The 25956-nt window shown below is 52.6% G+C and overlaps 1 long non-coding RNA gene across 1 annotated transcript in view; it reads right to left on the bottom strand.

Moving 5' to 3' along the window:
• LOC142761296 (uncharacterized) overlaps positions 1-25956 on the bottom strand; it is a 35295-nt gene that overhangs the window by 5634 nt on the left and 3705 nt on the right. The gene's annotated exons all lie outside the window — the stretch shown is intronic.

Below are 25956 nucleotides of genomic sequence, written 5' to 3'. Positions count from 1 at the left end.
CATTTGTGATTTGTCGGCCTGCTGTTGAGAACTGGCATTCACCTGCCGATTTAGTAAATACAGCCAGTTTTTGTGTTTTTTTTTTTGTATATTAGTATGTCCCATTTTTTGGTGAATTTCTTCAATATAAGGAACAAAAAGTTCTAGTGTAGGGACTCGCAAGACGATGAGGACCCTTGACATGGGTTGCGAGTTTGCGTATTTTAGCCAAAATACCAACCAATACCTCATGTTCATCATGTAAACTTTGTTCAGGAGGCAGCCAAGTCTCGCAATGCTGGAGGACAATAGTGTGCCATTGTCTGGTGTGGCGTGCAGGGCAGCCCGTCTGATCTAATAGTATGGGCGTGACTAATAGGCTGTGATCCGGCAAGATATGCTATGTGTTTTCTTGTACCCCTCTGTAGATAGCGCCTGGCCGGGGATTCCGCTCCTAGAGGGAGTCCCTGATGTCTCTGTCCATATATGGACAGTGACGTCAGGGGAACACTCTAGGAGTGGAATCCCCGGTCAGAGCATCGGAAACAATCTGGACAGTGACTCCACTCCTAGATGGAGCCCCTGACATCACGGTCGATGTCACGGTCTGTGATTTACAGCATAGGCGTAGTCTCGCGAGATTACGCTGTAAACGGTCATTCACAGCGAGATCTCGCTGTGCTGTGTTGTAAATCACAGAGACGCTACAGAAGTGTCAGGATTCTGAATACACATACTACTATAAGTGTGGGTTCACACGCTGCGGTTTATGTCCAACCATGTCCAATATCACTAGCTTCCAGTCGTCTTCAACTCAACAACAATTTAATATTGGGTCATTTATAAATTGCAATACCACCCAGTGGAAGATTATAAGGGCGGTTCGGGGGCTCAAGGCTCCCAGGGGGCCCACGGCTGCCCGGCCAATAACATTTATGCCTGGTGGCATCGCTAGCACCGGAGGGGGTCCCGATGCTAGCTACAGCTACATTCACTTGTATCTGCGTCCTCAAGACGAAGATATAAATGAATACTATAGGCTGCAGGCCACGTTATGCCTGCAGCCTATAAGGCGCTGGGAAGACTACCTTCGCATGCCGGCGTGATGACCTCACTGCATCACGCTGGTCTGCGCAAGCATCCCGCCTGGAGGCTTTGCAGTGCTCAGTCTGTCGCGGGAACGTGGCAAGGCAAGTACAATACTTTTTTTGGGGGGCTATGCGGCACACTATACACGGGGGGATTGCTGTGTAGCACTATATACCAGGGGGGAGCTGTGTGGCACTATATACAAGGGAGGGGGGCTGCGTGGCACTATATACAAGGGAGGGGGGCTGCGTGGCACTATATACAAGAGGGGAGCGGTGTGGCACTATATACACGAGAGGAGGGCTGTGTGCCACTATTTACAAGGATGGGGGCTGCGTGGCACTATATACAAGGGGGCGGTGTGGTACTATTTACAAGAGGGAATGGTAGGTGTGGTGCTATGTACAGGGGTCTGTGTGGCGCTATCTACAGGTAGGGTTGTGTGTGATGCTATTTATAGGGGGCTGTGTGTGGCACTATCTACAGGAGGCTGTGTGTATGTGGTGCTTTACTTTACAGTGTTTGACAATTACATTCATGGGCAGTGTTTGGTACTATTTTATTCAGGGGCACAGTGTATGATGCTATCATATTTAGGGGCACAGTGTGTGGCACCATGATAATTTTATCTTCATTTATAGGTGTGGAAATGTTGGGAAAGTGAGGAGTCGAAGACATCTGAGTGGCAAATTCTGGAGAAATGGGTCATGGCCGGGAGAAGTCATCATGAAGTCTGGACCGGACGGAGAAGAAAAGAGGAAAAAAAAACACAAAAAAAAAAAAAACTACTAGAATCTGAGAAGTCATCACCTGTGAGCCACTGGATTTATAGGGAATCTGTCACCTCTCCTGACCGGTTTATTATAGGAAATCCTTGTATTTCACAAAAAGTCTTTGTGCAGTACAGCACTGATAGACAACTAGGTGTTAACATTCACCTTGTCGGGAGGATGTGTCCCTGTACAATGTGATACTGTCAGTATGTAGGGACAAAGTCCTTTGACAAGGGGAATCGTAACACCCATTTGTTAATGCTTAGACAAAAAGGTAGCGTTAACAATAGTTACGGTGCTGCAGGGCGGCGGTGGAGAAGGGGGGCCCAAGTTTGGGTAACAGCCCAGGGCCTATGGTCTACTTAATCCGCCACGGATACCACCCATGTGGCGTATATCATACTGTGCAGCAAATGTAATTTGCAATATATAGGGTGTACTACTAGATATCTCAAGAAGCGCATCGGTGAACATCTGACTGATATACACAACCCTGGTAAGCGCAATGTATCTGGAGCTGCCAGACATTTAACATATACATCAGGGGGACACTAGGTCTTTTCAAGTCTTTGCAATAGAAAAAGTATCTAAACCTAAAAGAGGAGGTGACTGGCACAAACTGCTACTTAATAGGGAAGCTTTATGGATAGTAAAAATGTATACCCGCTTCCCCAAAAGGTCTAAATGATGGAACTGACCTTATGTATATTTAATAATGGCCCTTTTCTGTGGGTTTGTGTGTTGGAGTTTTTTTTTTTGGGGGGGGGGGGGGGGGGTTGCATTCCCTGTAATAGAGGGGTTTTCCTATGTCCGTATATATTTATATACTTTCTGATATTTGAACATATTCTGATTAACCACTTGCGGACCTTCCATAGACTATAAACAACCGAGTTTCCGCAATTAACTCTGCAGGGCCGTTCTAGAACGTCCTGCAGAGTTATACTTTTTTCCGCTCTGTGGCAGCATTTGGCTCTGTGATACAGCTGTCTCCAGATAGCGGATATCAAGGGTCTCTAGCGTGGTCTCTGGGTATGTGATCATTGGGACAACCTGTCACAATGATCACAATACATGCCCCGTCAGTGGCGCTCAGCAGTCCCTCCCGACACCGCCCCCGACACCTGTAACTTCTCTCTCTCCTGGCAGTCTGTCAGGGAGGGAGAATAAAAAAAATAGTATGTAATAAAACACACACACTTTTTTTTCCCTTCCAATAAATGGATTTCTATCTCTCTCATATGTATGTATGTATCTATCCAGTGGCGTAACTACCGCTATAGCAGCCGTAGCGGCTGCTACGGGGCCCGTGTCGCCCGCCGGCACAGGCCCCCACCATGGCCGGAGGCTCCGCTAGCAGCCGCTATGGCTGCTACAGCGGGATGCCACTGAACACTACGGCAGAGCAGGGAGGTATCTCCCCGCTCTGCCATTAAACAAAAGACATGTATTCCCTCAGGATAGGGGATACATGTGTGATCGCTGGCAGCGATAGGGAGAACGGGGGACCGAAAGTCCCCTGAAGTTCTCCATCACAAACCTCGGACTTCCGGGGTCTGTGTCGGCAGCTCCGTAGAAATGAATGGAGCGCCAGTCGCGCTTGTGCGCATGCGTGACCAGCGCTCCTTTCATTTTTATTGAGCTGCGCAGACGCCGGAAGTCAGAGGTTAGTCATGGAGAACTTGGGGGACTTTCGGTCCCCCGTTCTCCCTATCGCTGCCAGCGATCCACATTATCCTGTGGAGAGGGGATACATGTCTTTTGTCTTTTCACACTGTAGGTCGCATTTTTTTGGGGGGTTGGGGACGCTGTATGGCGTTCCCTACAGGGGGGGGCTGTATAGCGTTCCCTACAGGGGGGGGCTGTATGGCGTTCCCGACCGGGGGGGCTATATGGCGTTCCCTACAGGGGGGGGGGCTGTATGGCGTTCCCTACAGGGGGGGGGGCTGTATGGCGTTCCCTACAGGGGGGGGGCTGTATGGCGTTCCCTACAGGGGGGGCTGTAGATGGCGCCATACAGCCCCCCCTGTAGATGGCGCCATACAGCCCCCTTTGTAGATATCTACAGGGGGGGGCTGTATGGCGCCATCTACAGGGGGGGGGCTGTATGGCGTTCCCTACAGGGGGGGCTGTAGATGGCGCCATACAGCCCCCCCTGTAGATGGCGCCATACAGCCCCCTTTGTAGATATCTACAGGGGGGGGCTGTATGGCGCCATCTACAGGGGGGGGCTGTATGGCGCCATCTACAGGGGGGGGCTGTATGGCGCCATCTACAGGGGGGGGCTGTATGGCGCCATCTACAGGGGGGGGCTGTATGGCGCCATCTACAGGGGGGGGCTGTAGGGCGCCATCTACAGGGGGGGCTGTAGGGCGTTCTCTACAGGGGGGGGCTGTAGGGCGCCATCTACAGGGGGGGCTGTAGGGCGTTCTCTACAGGGGGGGCTGTAGGGCGTTCTCTACAGGGGGGGCTGTAGGGCGTTCTCTACAGGGGGGGCTGTAGGGCGTTCTCTACAGGGGGGGCTGTAGGGCGTTCTCTACAGGGGGGGCTGTAGGGCGTTCTCTACAGGGGGGGCTGTAGGGCGTTCTCTACAGGGGGGGCTGTAGGGCGTTCTCTACAGGGGGGGCTGTAGGGCGTTCTCTACAGGGGGGGCTGTAGGGCGTTCTCTACAGGGGGGGCTGTAGGGCGTTCTCTACAGGGGGGGCTGTAGGGCGTTCTCTACAGGGGGGGCTGTAGGGCGTTCTCTACAGGGGGGGCTGTAGGGCGTTCTCTACAGGGGGGGCTGTAGGGCGTTCTCTACAGGGGGGGCTGTAGGGCGTTCTCTACAGGGGGGGCTGTAGGGCGTTCTCTACAGGGGGGGCTGTAGGGCGTTCTCTACAGGGGGGGCTGTAGGGCGTTCTCTACAGGGGGGGCTGTAGGGCGTTCTCTACAGGGGGGGCTGTAGGGCGTTCTCTACAGGGGGGGCTGTAGGGCGTTCTCTACAGGGGGGGCTGTAGGGCGTTCTCTACAGGGGGGGCTGTAGGGCGTTCTCTACAGGGGGGGCTGTAGGGCGTTCTCTACAGGGGGGGCTGTAGGGCGTTCTCTACAGGGGGGGCTGTAGGGCGTTCTCTACAGGGGGGGCTGTAGGGCGTTCTCTACAGGGGGGGCTGTAGGGCGTTCTCTACAGGGGGGGCTGTAGGGCGTTCTCTACAGGGGGGGCTGTAGGGCGTTCTCTACAGGGGGGGCTGTAGGGCGTTCTCTACAGGGGGGGCTGTAGGGCGTTCTCTACAGGGGGGGCTGTAGGGCGTTCTCTACAGGGGGGGCTGTAGGGCGTTCTCTACAGGGGGGGCTGTAGGGCGTTCTCTACAGGGGGGGCTGTAGGGCGTTCTCTACAGGGGGGGCTGTAGGGCGTTCTCTACAGGGGGGGCTGTAGGGCGTTCTCTACAGGGGGGGCTGTAGGGCGTTCTCTACAGGGGGGGCTGTAGGGCGTTCTCTACAGGGGGGGCTGTAGGGCGTTCTCTACAGGGGGGGCTGTAGGGCGTTCTCTACAGGGGGGGCTGTAGGGCGTTCTCTACAGGGGGGGCTGTAGGGCGTTCTCTACAGGGGGGGCTGTAGGGCGTTCTCTACAGGGGGGGCTGTAGGGCGTTCTCTACAGGGGGGGCTGTAGGGCGTTCTCTACAGGGGGGGCTGTAGGGCGTTCTCTACAGGGGGGGCTGTAGGGCGTTCTCTACAGGGGGGGCTGTAGGGCGTTCTCTACAGGGGGGGCTGTAGGGCGTTCTCTACAGGGGGGGCTGTAGGGCGTTCTCTACAGGGGGGGCTGTAGGGCGTTCTCTACAGGGGGGGCTGTAGGGCGTTCTCTACAGGGGGGGCTGTAGGGCGTTCTCTACAGGGGGGGCTGTAGGGCGTTCTCTACAGGGGGGGCTGTAGGGCGTTCTCTACAGGGGGGGCTGTAGGGCGTTCTCTACAGGGGGGGCTGTAGGGCGTTCTCTACAGGGGGGGCTGTAGGGCGTTCTCTACAGGGGGGGCTGTAGGGCGTTCTCTACAGGGGGGGCTGTAGGGCGTTCTCTACAGGGGGGGCTGTAGGGCGTTCTCTACAGGGGGGGCTGTAGGGCGTTCTCTACAGGGGGGGCTGTAGGGCGTTCTCTACAGGGGGGGCTGTAGGGCGTTCTCTACAGGGGGGGCTGTAGGGCGTTCTCTACAGGGGGGGCTGTAGGGCGTTCTCTACAGGGGGGGCTGTAGGGCGTTCTCTACAGGGGGGGCTGTAGGGCGTTCTCTACAGGGGGGGCTGTAGGGCGTTCTCTACAGGGGGGGCTGTAGGGCGTTCTCTACAGGGGGGGCTGTAGGGCGTTCTCTACAGGGGGGGCTGTAGGGCGTTCTCTACAGGGGGGGCTGTAGGGCGTTCTCTACAGGGGGGGCTGTAGGGCGTTCTCTACAGGGGGGGCTGTAGGGCGTTCTCTACAGGGGGGGCTGTAGGGCGTTCTCTACAGGGGGGGCTGTAGGGCGTTCTCTACAGGGGGGGCTGTAGGGCGTTCTCTACAGGGGGGGCTGTAGGGCGTTCTCTACAGGGGGGGCTGTAGGGCGTTCTCTACAGGGGGGGCTGTAGGGCGTTCTCTACAGGGGGGGCTGTAGGGCGTTCTCTACAGGGGGGGCTGTAGGGCGTTCTCTACAGGGGGGGCTGTAGGGCGTTCTCTACAGGGGGGGCTGTAGGGCGTTCTCTACAGGGGGGGCTGTAGGGCGTTCTCTACAGGGGGGGCTGTAGGGCGTTCTCTACAGGGGGGGCTGTAGGGCGTTCTCTACAGGGGGGGCTGTAGGGCGTTCTCTACAGGGGGGGCTGTAGGGCGTTCTCTACAGGGGGGGCTGTAGGGCGTTCTCTACAGGGGGGGCTGTAGGGCGTTCTCTACAGGGGGGGCTGTAGGGCGTTCTCTACAGGGGGGGCTGTAGGGCGTTCTCTACAGGGGGGGCTGTAGGGCGTTCTCTACAGGGGGGGCTGTAGGGCGTTCTCTACAGGGGGGGCTGTAGGGCGTTCTCTACAGGGGGGGCTGTAGGGCGTTCTCTACAGGGGGGGCTGTAGGGCGTTCTCTACAGGGGGGGCTGTAGGGCGTTCTCTACAGGGGGGGCTGTAGGGCGTTCTCTACAGGGGGGGCTGTAGGGCGTTCTCTACAGGGGGGGCTGTAGGGCGTTCTCTACAGGGGGGGCTGTAGGGCGTTCTCTACAGGGGGGGCTGTAGGGCGTTCTCTACAGGGGGGGCTGTAGGGCGTTCTCTACAGGGGGGGCTGTAGGGCGTTCTCTACAGGGGGGGCTGTAGGGCGTTCTCTACAGGGGGGGCTGTAGGGCGTTCTCTACAGGGGGGGCTGTAGGGCGTTCTCTACAGGGGGGGCTGTAGGGCGTTCTCTACAGGGGGGGCTGTAGGGCGTTCTCTACAGGGGGGGCTGTAGGGCGTTCTCTACAGGGGGGGCTGTAGGGCGTTCTCTACAGGGGGGGCTGTAGGGCGTTCTCTACAGGGGGGGCTGTAGGGCGTTCTCTACAGGGGGGGCTGTAGGGCGTTCTCTACAGGGGGGGCTGTAGGGCGTTCTCTACAGGGGGGGCTGTAGGGCGTTCTCTACAGGGGGGGCTGTAGGGCGTTCTCTACAGGGGGGGCTGTAGGGCGTTCTCTACAGGGGGGGCTGTAGGGCGTTCTCTACAGGGGGGGCTGTAGGGCGTTCTCTACAGGGGGGGCTGTAGGGCGTTCTCTACAGGGGGGGCTGTAGGGCGTTCTCTACAGGGGGGGCTGTAGGGCGTTCTCTACAGGGGGGGCTGTAGGGCGTTCTCTACAGGGGGGGCTGTAGGGCGTTCTCTACAGGGGGGGCTGTAGGGCGTTCTCTACAGGGGGGGCTGTAGGGCGTTCTCTACAGGGGGGGCTGTAGGGCGTTCTCTACAGGGGGGGCTGTAGGGCGTTCTCTACAGGGGGGGCTGTAGGGCGTTCTCTACAGGGGGGGCTGTAGGGCGTTCTCTACAGGGGGGGCTGTAGGGCGTTCTCTACAGGGGGGGCTGTAGGGCGTTCTCTACAGGGGGGGCTGTAGGGCGTTCTCTACAGGGGGGGCTGTAGGGCGTTCTCTACAGGGGGGGCTGTAGGGCGTTCTCTACAGGGGGGGCTGTAGGGCGTTCTCTACAGGGGGGGCTGTAGGGCGTTCTCTACAGGGGGGGCTGTAGGGCGTTCTCTACAGGGGGGGCTGTAGGGCGTTCTCTACAGGGGGGGCTGTAGGGCGTTCTCTACAGGGGGGGCTGTAGGGCGTTCTCTACAGGGGGGGCTGTAGGGCGTTCTCTACAGGGGGGGCTGTAGGGCGTTCTCTACAGGGGGGGCTGTAGGGCGTTCTCTACAGGGGGGGCTGTAGGGCGTTCTCTACAGGGGGGGCTGTAGGGCGTTCTCTACAGGGGGGGCTGTAGGGCGTTCTCTACAGGGGGGGCTGTAGGGCGTTCTCTACAGGGGGGGCTGTAGGGCGTTCTCTACAGGGGGGGCTGTAGGGCGTTCTCTACAGGGGGGGCTGTAGGGCGTTCTCTACAGGGGGGGCTGTAGGGCGTTCTCTACAGGGGGGGCTGTAGGGCGTTCTCTACAGGGGGGGCTGTAGGGCGTTCTCTACAGGGGGGGCTGTAGGGCGTTCTCTACAGGGGGGGCTGTAGGGCGTTCTCTACAGGGGGGGCTGTAGGGCGTTCTCTACAGGGGGGGCTGTAGGGCGTTCTCTACAGGGGGGGCTGTAGGGCGTTCTCTACAGGGGGGGCTGTAGGGCGTTCTCTACAGGGGGGGCTGTAGGGCGTTCTCTACAGGGGGGGCTGTAGGGCGTTCTCTACAGGGGGGGCTGTAGGGCGTTCTCTACAGGGGGGGCTGTAGGGCGTTCTCTACAGGGGGGGCTGTAGGGCGTTCTCTACAGGGGGGGCTGTAGGGCGTTCTCTACAGGGGGGGCTGTAGGGCGTTCTCTACAGGGGGGGCTGTAGGGCGTTCTCTACAGGGGGGGCTGTAGGGCGTTCTCTACAGGGGGGGCTGTAGGGCGTTCTCTACAGGGGGGGCTGTAGGGCGTTCTCTACAGGGGGGGCTGTAGGGCGTTCTCTACAGGGGGGGCTGTAGGGCGTTCTCTACAGGGGGGGCTGTAGGGCGTTCTCTACAGGGGGGGCTGTAGGGCGTTCTCTACAGGGGGGGCTGTAGGGCGTTCTCTACAGGGGGGGCTGTAGGGCGTTCTCTACAGGGGGGGCTGTAGGGCGTTCTCTACAGGGGGGGCTGTAGGGCGTTCTCTACAGGGGGGGCTGTAGGGCGTTCTCTACAGGGGGGGCTGTAGGGCGTTCTCTACAGGGGGGGCTGTAGGGCGTTCTCTACAGGGGGGGCTGTAGGGCGTTCTCTACAGGGGGGGCTGTAGGGCGTTCTCTACAGGGGGGGCTGTAGGGCGTTCTCTACAGGGGGGGCTGTAGGGCGTTCTCTACAGGGGGGGCTGTAGGGCGTTCTCTACAGGGGGGGCTGTAGGGCGTTCTCTACAGGGGGGGCTGTAGGGCGTTCTCTACAGGGGGGGCTGTAGGGCGTTCTCTACAGGGGGGGCTGTAGGGCGTTCTCTACAGGGGGGGCTGTAGGGCGTTCTCTACAGGGGGGGCTGTAGGGCGTTCTCTACAGGGGGGGCTGTAGGGCGTTCTCTACAGGGGGGGCTGTAGGGCGTTCTCTACAGGGGGGGCTGTAGGGCGTTCTCTACAGGGGGGGCTGTAGGGCGTTCTCTACAGGGGGGGCTGTAGGGCGTTCTCTACAGGGGGGGCTGTAGGGCGTTCTCTACAGGGGGGGCTGTAGGGCGTTCTCTACAGGGGGGGCTGTAGGGCGTTCTCTACAGGGGGGGCTGTAGGGCGTTCTCTACAGGGGGGGCTGTAGGGCGTTCTCTACAGGGGGGGCTGTAGGGCGTTCTCTACAGGGGGGGCTGTAGGGCGTTCTCTACAGGGGGGGCTGTAGGGCGTTCTCTACAGGGGGGGCTGTAGGGCGTTCTCTACAGGGGGGGCTGTAGGGCGTTCTCTACAGGGGGGGCTGTAGGGCGTTCTCTACAGGGGGGGCTGTAGGGCGTTCTCTACAGGGGGGGCTGTAGGGCGTTCTCTACAGGGGGGGCTGTAGGGCGTTCTCTACAGGGGGGGCTGTAGGGCGTTCTCTACAGGGGGGGCTGTAGGGCGTTCTCTACAGGGGGGGCTGTAGGGCGTTCTCTACAGGGGGGGCTGTAGGGCGTTCTCTACAGGGGGGGCTGTAGGGCGTTCTCTACAGGGGGGGCTGTAGGGCGTTCTCTACAGGGGGGGCTGTAGGGCGTTCTCTACAGGGGGGGCTGTAGGGCGTTCTCTACAGGGGGGGCTGTAGGGCGTTCTCTACAGGGGGGGCTGTAGGGCGTTCTCTACAGGGGGGGCTGTAGGGCGTTCTCTACAGGGGGGGCTGTAGGGCGTTCTCTACAGGGGGGGCTGTAGGGCGTTCTCTACAGGGGGGGCTGTAGGGCGTTCTCTACAGGGGGGGCTGTAGGGCGTTCTCTACAGGGGGGGCTGTAGGGCGTTCTCTACAGGGGGGGCTGTAGGGCGTTCTCTACAGGGGGGGCTGTAGGGCGTTCTCTACAGGGGGGGCTGTAGGGCGTTCTCTACAGGGGGGGCTGTAGGGCGTTCTCTACAGGGGGGGCTGTAGGGCGTTCTCTACAGGGGGGGCTGTAGGGCGTTCTCTACAGGGGGGGCTGTAGGGCGTTCTCTACAGGGGGGGCTGTAGGGCGTTCTCTACAGGGGGGGCTGTAGGGCGTTCTCTACAGGGGGGGCTGTAGGGCGTTCTCTACAGGGGGGGCTGTAGGGCGTTCTCTACAGGGGGGGCTGTAGGGCGTTCTCTACAGGGGGGGCTGTAGGGCGTTCTCTACAGGGGGGGCTGTAGGGCGTTCTCTACAGGGGGGGCTGTAGGGCGTTCTCTACAGGGGGGGCTGTAGGGCGTTCTCTACAGGGGGGGCTGTAGGGCGTTCTCTACAGGGGGGGCTGTAGGGCGTTCTCTACAGGGGGGGCTGTAGGGCGTTCTCTACAGGGGGGGCTGTAGGGCGTTCTCTACAGGGGGGGCTGTAGGGCGTTCTCTACAGGGGGGGCTGTAGGGCGTTCTCTACAGGGGGGGCTGTAGGGCGTTCTCTACAGGGGGGGCTGTAGGGCGTTCTCTACAGGGGGGGCTGTAGGGCGTTCTCTACAGGGGGGGCTGTAGGGCGTTCTCTACAGGGGGGGCTGTAGGGCGTTCTCTACAGGGGGGGCTGTAGGGCGTTCTCTACAGGGGGGGCTGTAGGGCGTTCTCTACAGGGGGGGCTGTAGGGCGTTCTCTACAGGGGGGGCTGTAGGGCGTTCTCTACAGGGGGGGCTGTAGGGCGTTCTCTACAGGGGGGGCTGTAGGGCGTTCTCTACAGGGGGGGCTGTAGGGCGTTCTCTACAGGGGGGGCTGTAGGGCGTTCTCTACAGGGGGGGCTGTAGGGCGTTCTCTACAGGGGGGGCTGTAGGGCGTTCTCTACAGGGGGGGCTGTAGGGCGTTCTCTACAGGGGGGGCTGTAGGGCGTTCTCTACAGGGGGGGCTGTAGGGCGTTCTCTACAGGGGGGGCTGTAGGGCGTTCTCTACAGGGGGGGCTGTAGGGCGTTCTCTACAGGGGGGGCTGTAGGGCGTTCTCTACAGGGGGGGCTGTAGGGCGTTCTCTACAGGGGGGGCTGTAGGGCGTTCTCTACAGGGGGGGCTGTAGGGCGTTCTCTACAGGGGGGGCTGTAGGGCGTTCTCTACAGGGGGGGCTGTAGGGCGTTCTCTACAGGGGGGGCTGTAGGGCGTTCTCTACAGGGGGGGCTGTAGGGCGTTCTCTACAGGGGGGGCTGTAGGGCGTTCTCTACAGGGGGGGCTGTAGGGCGTTCTCTACAGGGGGGGCTGTAGGGCGTTCTCTACAGGGGGGGCTGTAGGGCGTTCTCTACAGGGGGGGCTGTAGGGCGTTCTCTACAGGGGGGGCTGTAGGGCGTTCTCTACAGGGGGGGCTGTAGGGCGTTCTCTACAGGGGGGGCTGTAGGGCGTTCTCTACAGGGGGGGCTGTAGGGCGTTCTCTACAGGGGGGGCTGTAGGGCGTTCTCTACAGGGGGGGCTGTAGGGCGTTCTCTACAGGGGGGGCTGTAGGGCGTTCTCTACAGGGGGGGCTGTAGGGCGTTCTCTACAGGGGGGGCTGTAGGGCGTTCTCTACAGGGGGGGCTGTAGGGCGTTCTCTACAGGGGGGGCTGTAGGGCGTTCTCTACAGGGGGGGCTGTAGGGCGTTCTCTACAGGGGGGGCTGTAGGGCGTTCTCTACAGGGGGGGCTGTAGGGCGTTCTCTACAGGGGGGGCTGTAGGGCGTTCTCTACAGGGGGGGCTGTAGGGCGTTCTCTACAGGGGGGGCTGTAGGGCGTTCTCTACAGGGGGGGCTGTAGGGCGTTCTCTACAGGGGGGGCTGTAGGGCGTTCTCTACAGGGGGGGCTGTAGGGCGTTCTCTACAGGGGGGGCTGTAGGGCGTTCTCTACAGGGGGGGCTGTAGGGCGTTCTCTACAGGGGGGGCTGTAGGGCGTTCTCTACAGGGGGGGCTGTAGGGCGTTCTCTACAGGGGGGGCTGTAGGGCGTTCTCTACAGGGGGGGCTGTAGGGCGTTCTCTACAGGGGGGGCTGTAGGGCGTTCTCTACAGGGGGGGCTGTAGGGCGTTCTCTACAGGGGGGGCTGTAGGGCGTTCTCTACAGGGGGGGCTGTAGGGCGTTCTCTACAGGGGGGGCTGTAGGGCGTTCTCTACAGGGGGGGCTGTAGGGCGTTCTCTACAGGGGGGGCTGTAGGGCGTTCTCTACAGGGGGGGCTGTAGGGCGTTCTCTACAGGGGGGGCTGTAGGGCGTTCTCTACAGGGGGGGCTGTAGGGCGTTCTCTACAGGGGGGGCTGTAGGGCGTTCTCTACAGGGGGGGCTGTAGGGCGTTCTCTACAGGGGGGGCTGTAGGGCGTTCTCTACAGGGGGGGCTGTAGGGCGTTCTCTACAGGGGGGGCTGTAGGGCGTTCTCTACAGGGGGGGCTGTAGGGCGTTCTCTACAGGGGGGGCTGTAGGGCGTTCTCTACAGGGGGGGCTGTAGGGCGTTCTCTACAGGGGGGGCTGTAGGGCGTTCTCTACAGGGGGGGCTGTAGGGCGCTCTCTACAGGGGGGGCTGTAGGGCGCTCTCTACAGGGGGGGCTGTAGGGCGCTCTCTACAGGGGGGGCTGTAGGGCGCTCTCTACAGGGGGGGCTGTAGGGCGCTCTCTACAGGGGGGGCTGTAGGGCGCTCTCTACAGGGGGGGCTGTAGGGCGCTCTCTACAGGGGGGCTGTAGGGCGCTCTCTACAGGGGGGCTGTAGGGCGCTATCTACAGGGGGGCTGTAGGGCGCTATCTACAGGGGGGCTGTAGGACGCTATCTACAGGGGGGCTGTAGGGCGCTATCTACAGGGGGGCTGTAGGGCGCTATCTACAGGGGGGCTGTAGGGCGCTATCTACAGGGGGGCTGTAGGGCGCTATCTACAGGGGGGCTGTAGGGCGCTATCTACAGGGGGCTGTAGGGCGCTATCTACAGGGGGGCTGTAGGGCGCTATCTACAGGGGGGCTGTAGGGCGCTATCTACAGGGGGGCTGTAGGGCGCTATCTACAGGGGGGCTGTAGGGCGCTATCTACAGGGGGGCTGTATGGCGCTATCTACAGGGGGGCTGTATGGCGCTATCTACAGGGGGGCTGTATGGCGCTATCTACAGGGGGGCTGTATGGCGCTATCTACAGGGGGGCTGTATGGCGCTATCTACAGGGGGGCTGTATGGCGCTATCTACAGGGGGGCTGTATGGCGCTATCTACAGGGGGGCTGTATGGCGCTATCTACAGAGGGGCTGTATGGCGCTATCTACAGAGGGGCTGTATGGCGCTATCTACAGAGGGGGGCTGTAAAAAAGGCACCATCTACAAGGGGGGGGGGTTGTGTGACACCCAAGGGAGGGGGGGGCCCCAGTCAAAAGTTTGCTATGGGGCCCAGTCTTTCCTAGTTACGCCCCTGTATCGATCTATCTATCTCATATGTATCTATCTATCCAGGGCCAGCCTTAGGATAGTTGAGCCCCGTGTGAAATTATATTTCAGAAAAAATATATATGAGATGCACACCTATGTTGATGGTGTGGTGCAAAGGGTTTGGGATGAAGTCTCAATGTATATAGTCACGAATACCCCAGCACTCATAAGAAAACAAGAAAATGTATTGCAAGTTGAATAGATTTATTTTTTCACAAAGCCGTATATCATATATTATTTCTTATGTAATCAGCGTTTTTATATGAATGAGTTGAAGCGACTTAATAATGACGTTTCGGCCAATCCACGGCCTTTATCACTTACACTGAAAATGTAGTAAAGAATTGTATATGGACGTCTGCCAGTTTAGCCAGCGTTCTATTTCAGCGCCCCACCCCATCATAAACAAAAAATCCCCATAAAAAAAAAGTATAATGCCCCCATACAGTATAATAATATATTATAACCCCTTCAATTTTGTCCTCTGACTTGTGCCCACAAAGTATTATGCCCCCTAAGTGACCCACACAGTATATTACCCTCTGTAGTACCCCTACACAGTATAATGTCCGCTTAGTGGCCCCCACACAGTATAGTATAAAGCTCCCCCTGAATATAGTGCCCCCCTGTAGATTGTGCCATACAGCCTCCCCGTAGACAGTGCCACAATCCCCCACCTCCTCCTAGTAGATCGTGCCATACAGTCCCCCACTTCACCCTTGTAGACAGTGCCCCCCAAAAAAAAATATGTTTTTTTTACTCACTTAGGCCCCGTTCCCACAACAAACTGAGCTGTTCCATGAAGGGATCCTTGCGTAGGCCGGTATGATACTGTAGCTTAGTACATAGTTTCCCAACCTTCCCAGACTCGAGGCACCACTGGAAAATTTCCTCAGGGCACCCCTACCAAGAATGACAGAAAACTGCTAAAAACCAAGCACTACACTCTTAGGGTATGTTCTCGCAGCGTTTTTTGTAAGGCAAAAAAAATCTGCCTCAAAATTCCTTCAGGAAGTTTGAAGCAGATTTTGAATTGACATCGTTGTTTGACCTTTTGTTTTTTTAAGCCATTGAAGCTAATGCAAAAGACGCAGGCAAAAAAGCTCCAAACGAGCGCCGCAGTTATTTTCTGCCTCCTATTAATGTCAATTGGGGCTCAGAGGTGGAAACCACTTGAAGACTATCAGCCCCCCACTCACAGTAAAATAACCATCAGCCCGCCACTCACAGATTCCCCCTTGTAGGTAGTGCCACACAGCCACCTTGTAGGTAATGCCACACAGCCCACAGCCCCCTTGTAGATAGCGCCACTGTAGCTCTCTGAAGGAGCGGAATCCCACTGTGGACGGGGATTCCGCTCCTAGAGCGCTCCCCATGAGGTCTCTGTCCATATATGGACAGTGATATCAAGGGCAACTCCTGAAGCGGAGTCCCCAGTTGCCGACGCTGTGACCAGGGATTCCACTCCAAGAGAAGCCCCTGTCGTCTGTCTATTTATGGACAGTTACGTCACTGACTTCTCATAAATTGGAATCCCGGGTCACAAAGTCAGCAACGTTGTGGTCAGGGATTCCGCTTCAGGGTTTGCTCCTGATTTCACTGTCCATATATGGACAGAGACATGAAGCGCTCCGTCCAGGAGCAGAATCCCCGGCCACAATGTAGTATTGTTATAATAATGTAGTAGTGTTATAGTAATGTAGCATTGTTATAGTAATGTAGTATTATTATAGTAGTTCAAATAACTACCGTAATTGATTAACGATAATTTTGTATTGTATGAAATTCAAAAGTAATGCGGCCCGTCAACTTCACATTTTTTTCTATATGTGGCCCACTTCCCCAGCTGAGTTTGAGACCCCCTGATCTAAATTCACATTTTTCTTAAATTTCCAATTTTTTAGAAATTAAAATATATCTATTATTTTTTTTACAAAATATGGAAGCCCAACATGTTCTGAAAGAAACCAGACCAAATACATGTACGTTGGAAGAGTAATAGAAGAACAATTTGCTTTTAAATTGGCACATGGCTAAAACTTGAAAATGGGCCTGGTGGGTAAAGCCTTTGGTCAGGAAGTATATCGTTAAGTGTTGCTTTTACCATGCTAGGTTTCTGCTGGTAATTATAGGGTTAAAGGGGTTTTCCAGCCACTAAAAATTGATGGGCTATCCTCAGGATAGGCCATCAATAGCTGATGGTTTGGGGTCCGACCTTACCAGCAATGAGGTAAGTATAGAGACGTGATCGAGTTTGAGCACTAGTGTAAGCAGCCGGCGGCAATGATAGAAAATGCCGCTGATAGGGCAGTCTATCAATCTAACAGTCTAAAGGCTGGTCTAACTCTGAAATAAAATTATAACATAAGCCCCCCCGACATGTTTCGCTACATCTGTAGCGTCCTCAGGGGTCTAATGGTAGCGAGAACGAGATTTCCTTCCCTTTGAAACCTCGGAGGTGACGTACATGGGGGTGTGGTGTGGTCTAAACCAATGAAAACGCTTGAGGAGCGTCACAGCTACAATCACTGTGATGGACATGCCTTCCAGCCAATCACAAGAGCCAAATGGCGCATGCGTACTATACCGAAAACGGCTGTTTGAAGAAAGGGCATTAGAGTGTCTGCGCATGACATAACACTTACGAATGGAACTAGGCAGAGAATCAAGTGGTAAGTGTGTTACTAATACAGTGGTTCACATAATATCGAAACTTGTACATACAGTACATCCCTAATGATGAGGTAATACTTTCATGCCGTGTAAGTATCTGCGCATGACATTACACTTAGGAATAAGACTGGACAAGACATCAAATAATAAGTATGTTACTGATATAGTTATTCACATAGTCTCAAAACTTATATAGACAGTACATCCCTATTGATGTGGTAATACTCTCATGCCGTATAGCTGCACTAACAGTTCGATCGATGATAATCGTAATATTGTGCTCTAGTAGAAGTACCAATTTTGATACGGTTTCTAATTGATTTAGAGACTATCTGGACAGATGATTGCTGGTAGAATCAATAATCTATCTATTCACAGATATTGGTGGGTAGGAGAAGGAATATATGTATATCCCAGGATGAAATCATCATTAGTAAATGCATAATGGAAAGGATTATGAGATTTCCCGGATGGGAGAATTATATCAACGTGTGAATCAGACCAAGGTTAAAAAGGTATAAGGTATAGCTATTTCTGGAATATGTATTAATACCAGATATTTCTGGTGGAATAAGACAAGAGTATGGTATAAAATAAAAAACTGAGAAGGAAGTATTACATAGTTCATTTAGAGGAAAGCAACAAAGGTAAAACCCTCTTTTAGTCCTGTAGGGTCAGAGATTTAAGTCTGTATATCCATCTTGCTTCTTTCTGTAACAGTTTTTGGTCCAGATTACCAGCTCTTGGACCTAGTTTAAGTTGAGTGATGCCCCAGAACTGTAGGGAGGTGGTAATCCCATTGTGGAAAGATCGAACATGCCTAGAAAGGAGAGTATCCTCTTTGGTATTAATAGTGCTTATAGGTTTCGAGATCCTCCTTCGTAATTGTTGGACAGTTTTTTTCAACATATAGTTTGGGACATGGACATTTGGCAGCATATATTACTCCACTGCTCTGGCAGTTGATAAACTCTTTTATCTGAAAGGATTTGCCATCTAACGGGTTGGAGAAATTCTTCATGGTAGACATATAAGGACAGAAGGAGCATCTCCCGCAAGGATGAGAGTCTATAACCAGGGACGAGAGCCAGGTCTTTCGTGAAATGGAGGGTGTTAAAAAATGGCTGTGGACCAGGAATTCTCAGAGGTTTTTCCCACTACGGTATGTAATACTAAGAGATAGAGATTGCCTCTCTAAGATCTGAATCGGCCTGTAAGATAGGCCAGTATTTACAAAGAATACTATAGATTTGGGAGGAACACCCATCAAAAGTCCCCACACATCTAACAAATGCGACGATGTAATTGATTTCTTGCCAGTGCCATATAGAAGATCTTCTCTTGTGGTGGTCCTGGCTCTTGCATATGCTCTATGTAGAACTTTTTTAGGGTACCCTCGTGCCATGAACTTGAGATACAAAGTATCTCATCCGAGCAATTTCTTCTTGCTCTTATGTATTGACCAATCGGAATGCCCTTTTTGAGGGCAGGTGGATGGAAACTTTCCCAGTGTAGAAAACTATTGGTCGCAGTGGATTTTCGGAATATATTTGTTTGGACACTGCCACCAGGATCCAAGGAGATTTTGAGATCAAGGATATTGATTTATTTTTCATGTATTTCAAATGTAAATTTCATGCCGATGCGGTCGGTATTCAGAATATCCATGAAGTCAGAAAAAATGTGCTTGTCACCGTCCCAAAAAATAAGAATATCGTCTATATACCTCCCCCAGAAAAGAATGTGAGATGTGAAAAAAAGCAAATCCTCAGTGAAAACTAAAGCGTCTTCCCACCACCGTAAAAACAAATTGGCATATGGGGGTGCACAAACAGTGCCCATGGCAGTGCCTTTAAGTTGATGGTAGAATTTACCATCAAATAAGAAAAAATTGTGTGTGAGTAGGAATTTAAGAAGTGATAAAATAAATTTATTGTGAGCCTGGAACTGAATACCTTTGGTGCTTAAAAAGCGTTGTATGGCATCAAGACCTAGATTATTCTGGATATTGGTATAAAGAGATTCAACATCGATGCTGGCTAGCATAGTGGTAACATTAATCTCCTGGATCCTGGTGAGTGTCCTTCGTATCCCGCAAATATGAAGGAAGAGCTGTGACAAAGGATGAAAAGGACCTCATCTACGTACATGCCAATACCCTGAGTCAGGTTGTCATTGCCAGACACAATGGGTCTACCCGGCATGGGGCAAATACATATATGTAGTTTAGGCAATGCATAAAAAGGTCGAGACGGTGGGGCTGGGATTAAACAACCTTTTGAACTAGTCAATAGAAATTAGACCTTGTGATTTAGCATCAGTCAAAAGAAGTCGTAGTTCGACTAGAAAGCTGGTATTGGGATTTTTTTTCCATAGTAATATAAGTGGTGGTATACAAACCATCGATGAATAGTCAGCCCTATCCATAATGACAATATTGCTTCCCTTGTCAGAGGGTTTTAGTGTAATATCTTCATTTTTACAGAGTTCAGCCAAAGCGGTTTGTTCCATCATACTGAGATTATTCTGAGTTTTTATTTTGTGAGCTTTCAATTTTTCTAATTCAATGGTAACCATTTTGACAAATATATCGATATGTGCGTATTGAGAGAACGGTGGTGTCATCCATGATTTAGGACGCAGGGATGAGAAGGGACCGGTGGCTATATCAGCATTGATAACATTTTCATTTGCCAGGATTCCCACCCATCCTCTTTAAAACTATTAAAGACCTGGCAAGTGTAAAGGATCTGCCAGACACAGCTTCTGTGTCGACGCCCGTGGGTAATCAGTCTGCACCTGCTCCTATGTCTGTGAGACTGACCCCATCTTCCACCACTCAGGATGGCAGGCTTAGGAGTGGGAGAGCCTATCACAGCCTGACCAGATGGAGCTAGCTCCCGCCCACTATCTATTTATACCTGCCTTTCCTGTTCCTCCTTTGCCTGTGACTCTGCTGTGCTTGTTTCCTGGCTCTGCTGCTGCTGCTTGAACTACCGATCCTCTGCTTATTATTGACCTTGGCTTACTGACCACTCTCCTGCTCAGCGTTTTGTACCTCGTGCACTCCTGGTTTTACTCGGCTCCGTTCACTACTCTCGTTGCTCACGGTGTCTCCGTGGACAGCTGCCCCGTTTCCCTAGCTTCTGTGTACCCTTGTCTATTTGTCTGTCGTGCACTTACTGAGCGTAGGGACCGTCGCCCAGTTGTACCCCGTCGCCTAGGAAGGGTTGTTGCAAGTAGGCAGGGACTGAGTGGCGGGTAGATTAGGGCTCACCTGTCTGTCTCCCTACCCAGTCATTACAGCAAGCTTATTGATCTATAAAAATTACGTATTCGGAGTTAGCGTCACCTTCCACCTTTCCTGCCATTACAGTAGATTGGAGGGTTTTACATGCGGACAGATTCCCTTTAAGAAATGATTGTTATATTAGAGGTCATTGTTTATGTCTTCACAAAATACAGCCAAGCAAAAAGGGACTTCAGAAACTGCTTGCTCAATGAAATAGCCATTCTATTATACTTTGTAGAAATGTACTTGGCTTAATTCGTCTTCAGCAAACCATAGAAGACTTAATTACTTTATGCCACTTTCATGCTCGGCTAAGTCTGGAACATAGTATACGACTAAATGTGTCACATGTCGCTTTTAGAATAAACAAACAAGGGCTTTTGCCTGGATGTCATCTTCATCAGTAGTGAACTATCATCAACCAAATGGATTTAAATTAGGATGAGAATTAGATGGGAACAGTACAGTCATTCTTCTTTCTTTGTCCAATTATGTTTAGTGAATATGGATTAAATAGAAGAAAAAAAAAAGCCAAAATTGCCTAAAATCACAAGTAGCTCTTACTGGCCTGTGCAAGTGGTCATTGGTTGGCCAAACTAACACTATACCAAATTAAAACCATCACAGTCTGCCGTTATGCCAGCTGCCAGCCTGCTCCAACCTCTGATCGGCATCCTACCCTGCCTCCCGTTGCCCTGCTTTAAAGTTTTCCGGCCACAGTTACCCTGCTATGAGGTCTGTAAAGGGGTGATACTGCCCTTTAAGTTGTACAGTGTGTTGGAGCCTATGCCATTTTCTCCCTATTTGTTGTTTATTGTTTTGGGTGGGTTGACTTGCTATGTAAGGATAATTTACCCTTTCTGCCTGTGCGGACATGTGGTGTGCTTGTAACATGTAGATGTAGGACATGGCGCCTGTAGAGGTTGGAACTCCACAACACAAAAATATGTACGTTTTTGGCGCAGACTGGGTCAGGCGTACCCAGTGTACGGTGTAGCTCCGGTTGCAGTACCAGAAACGAAGCCGCAGAGATTGCCAAACAGGGCAGAAGCTCAGAGTATATGACAAGAGGAGCGGAAGTCGCAGAAAGTGGTCAGTTGTGGGTGAGGCATGAAAAAAGGCTAACTACTTTACATTTCATTACAGCGAACTACTGTTTATAGTATTGTGCAACCTTGTTTGGGTCAGTCGACACGTAGCCTAAATACTGCGGAAAATCCACAGCATAGTACAGTAGCAGCAAAGTGGATGAGATTTGAACAAATCTCAACCACACACTGCGTAAATGCGGAGCGTAAAAAACGCTCAAATGGACCTGCAGTGCATTTTTTTAATCCGCAGAATGTCAATTGTATTTGCGTAAATGCTGGTTATTTGTTACGAGTTTTCCCCCTTTGAATTCAATGGGAAAGTAAAACCCGCAACAAATAGCAGACGCAACTCAAAAATAAAAATCTTATACTTACACGGAATTCTGTGATTCTTTGTCAAGGCCGGCGTCCTGGGATGATGTTTCATCCCATGTGACCGCTGCAGCCAATCACAGACTGCAGTGGTCACATGGGATGAAACGTCATCACAGGGCTGCAGAACGTCAGGATGTCAGAGGGACGGTCGCCATGGTAAGTATCCATTTATTTTTTCAGTGAAGCATTTTCGCAGTGGACATTCCAGCTGAAAAATTGCACTTCAATTTGGCGGTTTTTCGGCCTGGAATCCCCTGCGGCGCACAAGGCGAATAACCTGTGTGCTTTTACGCAGCCAAAGCATATCTGCCCTGTGTGAACATAGCCTAAGAGTGCCCACCTCTGCGTGAGAAAAGTCCTGCCTGAATAAAACCCATTTTGTTGCACCATCTTTGTGACATCTGTTCCATTGTTGTGCAGCGTTTCGAGATAACCAGGAGCCCGCTACATGCCAGCTTTAGTGTATTTCTGTCCCGTTATATCGGTTATTGACCCGACTTGTTCCTGACCAAGTATTTTGTCTGCTGCCTGCCCTGACCACTGCTGCCAACTCACACACACGGACATCCAACCCGGTGTCCACTTACACACACGGTTATTCACCTATATGACCACTCACGCACACGGACATCCAACCATGCGTTCACTTACATTTGAGAATGCATGGTAGAAATCCATCGATGACCCTCTGATTTCTGCTGCTGTTTTGCATCGAAAACGTCCTCATTTCTGTGCGCAGATTAGCCACATTCAATGGGGCTAATCTGTGTATGGCTACCTGACCATGTTTCTGGGTGGAATACACAGAAGTGATATGTTCCTACTTTTTTTAGCGAGGCGGTTTTCAATTCTGCTCTCTGAAAATTCTGCCCTAATAAACAACGGAGCGGTTTCCCATTGAACACAATAGGAGGTTTTTTACAAGCAGAATTCACTCAAATTCCAAAGCGCACATTTTTTCCCTTTTATGTCAAGCTTCTAACCCCGCCCATACACACCCCATTCAGCCCACACAGTATTATGCACTCATAGTGCCTCCCCGCTGTATGATACCCCCATAGAACCCCCAGACAGTATAATGCCACTATAGCTGCCCCCCACACAGAATACCCCATAGTGCCTCCCACATAATTAACGCCAAATAGCTGCCCCCACATTGTATAATGCCCCCATAGATGCCGCTATACAGTATATTGTCCACACAGATGCCCCATAAAACATAATGCCCCCGTAGCTGCCACCATACAGTATAATGCCACAATGCTCCTGTACATAGTGCCAGTGTCCACTGTAAATAGTGCCCACATAGATGATGCCAGTGCCCACATACTACCAGAGTGCCCACTGTGGATAGCGTAATTGGGGCTCCCGCACCTGGAGGAGCCCCTGACGTCACTATCCATATATGGACAGTGATGTCAGGGTTCCCTCCTGGAGTGGAATCCCCAGCCAGAGCATTGCCGATGCTCTGGCTGGGAATTCCGCTCCTGGAGGGAGCCCCTGACGTCACTGTCCATATATTGATAGGGACGCCAGGAACTTCTCCAGGAGCAGAGTCCCAGGTCAGAGTGTCGGCAACGCTCTGGCCAGGAATTCCACACCAGGAGGAGCCCCTGATGTCACTTTCCATATATGGATAGTGATGCCAGGGGCTTCACCAGGAGTGGAATCCACGGGCAGAGCGTCGGTAATACCATGGCCAGGGATTCTGCTCCTGGAGGAGACATTGACGAGGGCTTTCCCAAGACAGGCGTTCCTTGCCAAAGAGTTGCGTTGTTTGGGCCGGGGACTCCATAGTTGAATGCTGAAGCAGGGAGCGGACGACTCCTTGCTTCAACTGTATCTGCATCCTGAGAACGCAGATGCAGTTGACTGGGACATACCACCGGCCACCCGGGACACCGCCCGGAGTCCGGCACTGTCCTGCTGAATTCAGGACGGTTGGGAGGTATGAACATGAAAGTAGGCAAATATGATGTACAAACAAATAAAAAATGACTATCTGTTCAAGAGATTTATAGCAGTGGAGGAGGCAAAGGTAAATAAGTCAGAATCCGCCTTTTATAAATAAATCACAGCATAAAATACTTCACTGCTTCAGAAGAGCACTGTCAATCCTGCTTCCAGCGAAAACTAACCTGTGGAAAGCGATGTTATGCTGGGCTCCTTGTACGTCCTTCAGCAGGCAAGCGCTCCTGCCTAATCTGCTACTCCCAATACACAGTTCCTAGTTAGCAGGTGAACATATCCACAATAGTGTAATAATGTCACAATTTGATAAAATGAATTGAAAAAAAAAAAAATGTTCATTCTACTCACAAAGCCATAAAACATTAAAGCATCAAAGGCTCATCAATTAAAAGCGACACGCCAAGTGAAAACTACAGGAAAAAAGAAATTTGCGGTGAAATACATAGACGGTTTTCTGGAGGATTTTTGAGTCCTCTGTGGACGTGCCCCTAGGACCCAAACGCAGATTTGCCCCAATCAATGTGACATGTCATTTCTTTTTTTTCCGCGATGCAGTTTTTAATGCGAGTGCGAGGAAAACTGCTCCCTGTATGAACAACGGGGCGGTCTATGGGCCAGTTCACACAGAGTTTTTGACAAATATTTTGCTGTGGAAACCGCGTAGGAAAATGCGCCAAAAAATGTCCGAAAACGCCTCCCATTGATTTTGGAAAAAGAAGCGATATGCTCTATCTTCGGGCGTTTGCGTCTCTGACCTCCCATTGACCTCAATGGGAGGTAGAGAAAGCGTTCATCGTTGTGTTTTTGTCCGCGGTGCTCAATGGTCGCGGGCGAAAAATGCCATGAGAAACGCGGCAAACGGCGTGCAGGCAGATCAAAATTCCACCTGCAAAAAGCTGTGTGAACAGGGCCAAACACAAAAATCAATAAAACGCTGCTTGTAATCGATTTTCAAGCGTATTTTAGCAAATGACAATTTAGCCGTGTGAACATGGCCTAAAGTTTCTATGTTTATAGATTTATGCCAGGATCACACATACAGTTTTGATGCAGTGTTTGGCTCAGTTTTTTTTTTATCCAAAGCCAGAAGTAGAAAAGGTATAAGGCCCCATGCACACGACCATATTTTTCATCCGTAATTATGGACACACTAATTTCTATGGGCTACGGACACCTTTCCGTATTTTTACGGATGGGTGTCCGTTCCTTAGAAATGATAGAACATGTCCTTTATTACGGCACGGACTCTCCATAGAAGACTTTGGGCACTTCCATAATAAGGGACGGCTACGGATGTGCATCTGTAGCCATTCATAATTAAGGAACCGTTGCTATGCGACGCCAGGGGATTACCCTAGATTCCTCCCTGTTTTTAGTGGATCCGTAAATACGGATGCAATACGGACACCCTTCCGTATATGCGGATGATTTACGAATGACTATAAATTACTACGAATCTGTATTTACGGATGGATGAAAAATACGGTCGTGTGCATGGGGCCTAAAAAAAAGACTGATGCATCTTTTTTCCTTTGTATCCAATTCTGTGTGATTTAAAAAAAAAAACTGAGGCAAAAAATGCATGTGTGATCCTGGCCTTAACCCATTAGTGACCGCCCTATAGTGTTTTTACGGCGGCAACTAATGGGCTTTATTCCGATGCAGTAGCCTTTTTACGGCGCTGCATCGGAATAAATTAATAGAGCAGGGAGCCATTAAATCTCCCTGCTCTCAGCTACCAGATGTAGCTGAGGGCTGGGAGCATCCCTGCTGGAACGGGCAAGATCGATATTAGTATCAATCTCGCTCAGTTAACCTTTCAGATGCGGCACTCAATAGCGAGGGCCGCATCTCGGTGTCTTCTATGGCAGCCGGGGGGCCTAATAAAGGCCCCCAGGTCTGCCCCAGTTAATGCCTGCAAGGCCATGCCAGAGGCATGGCCTAGCAAATGCCTGTCAGTTTTACACAGACATACAGTAATACACTGCAATACAGAAGTAGTGGGACTGGTAAAAAAAAAAAAAATATATATATAAAAACCCACTTTTTCCCCCATACAAATTGCTTTATTAAAAAAAAAAAAAAAAAAAAAAAAAGTTACACATATTTGCTATCGCCGCATTCATAACTACCCCAACTATAAAGTTATTACATTATTTAACCCGCTCGGTAAACGCCGTAAAAAATAAAATAAAAGACAATGCAAAAATTGTTGTTTTCTGTGAATCCTGCCTTAAAAAAAATGTGATAAAAAGTGATCAAAAAGTTGCATGTACTCCAAAATGGTACCAATAAAAACTACAAGTCGTCCAGTAAAAATAAAGTTATGGAGACACAAAAACAAATAATTTGAAAAAGAAGATTTTACTGTGTAAGGCTGGGTTCACACGACCTATTTTCAGGCGTAAACGAGGCGTATTATGCCTCGTTTTACGCCTGAAAATAGGGCTACAATACGTCGGCAAACATCTGCCCATTCATTTGAATGGGTTTGCCGACGTACTGTGCAGACAACCTGTCATTTACGCGTCGTTTGACAGCTGTCAAACGACGACGCGTAAATTGTCTGCCTCGGCAAAGAAGTGCAGGGCACTTCTTTGCAACGTAATTTGAGCTGTTCTTCATTGAACTTAATGAAGAGCAGCTCAAGATATACGAGCGTCACAGACGCCTCGTA

This window comes from Rhinoderma darwinii, chromosome 4 (assembly GCF_050947455.1).
Source record: "Rhinoderma darwinii isolate aRhiDar2 chromosome 4, aRhiDar2.hap1, whole genome shotgun sequence".
In the NCBI taxonomy this organism is placed as follows: Eukaryota; Metazoa; Chordata; class Amphibia; order Anura; family Rhinodermatidae; genus Rhinoderma; species Rhinoderma darwinii.
This window is presented reverse-complemented; position numbering and strand designations above follow the sequence as displayed.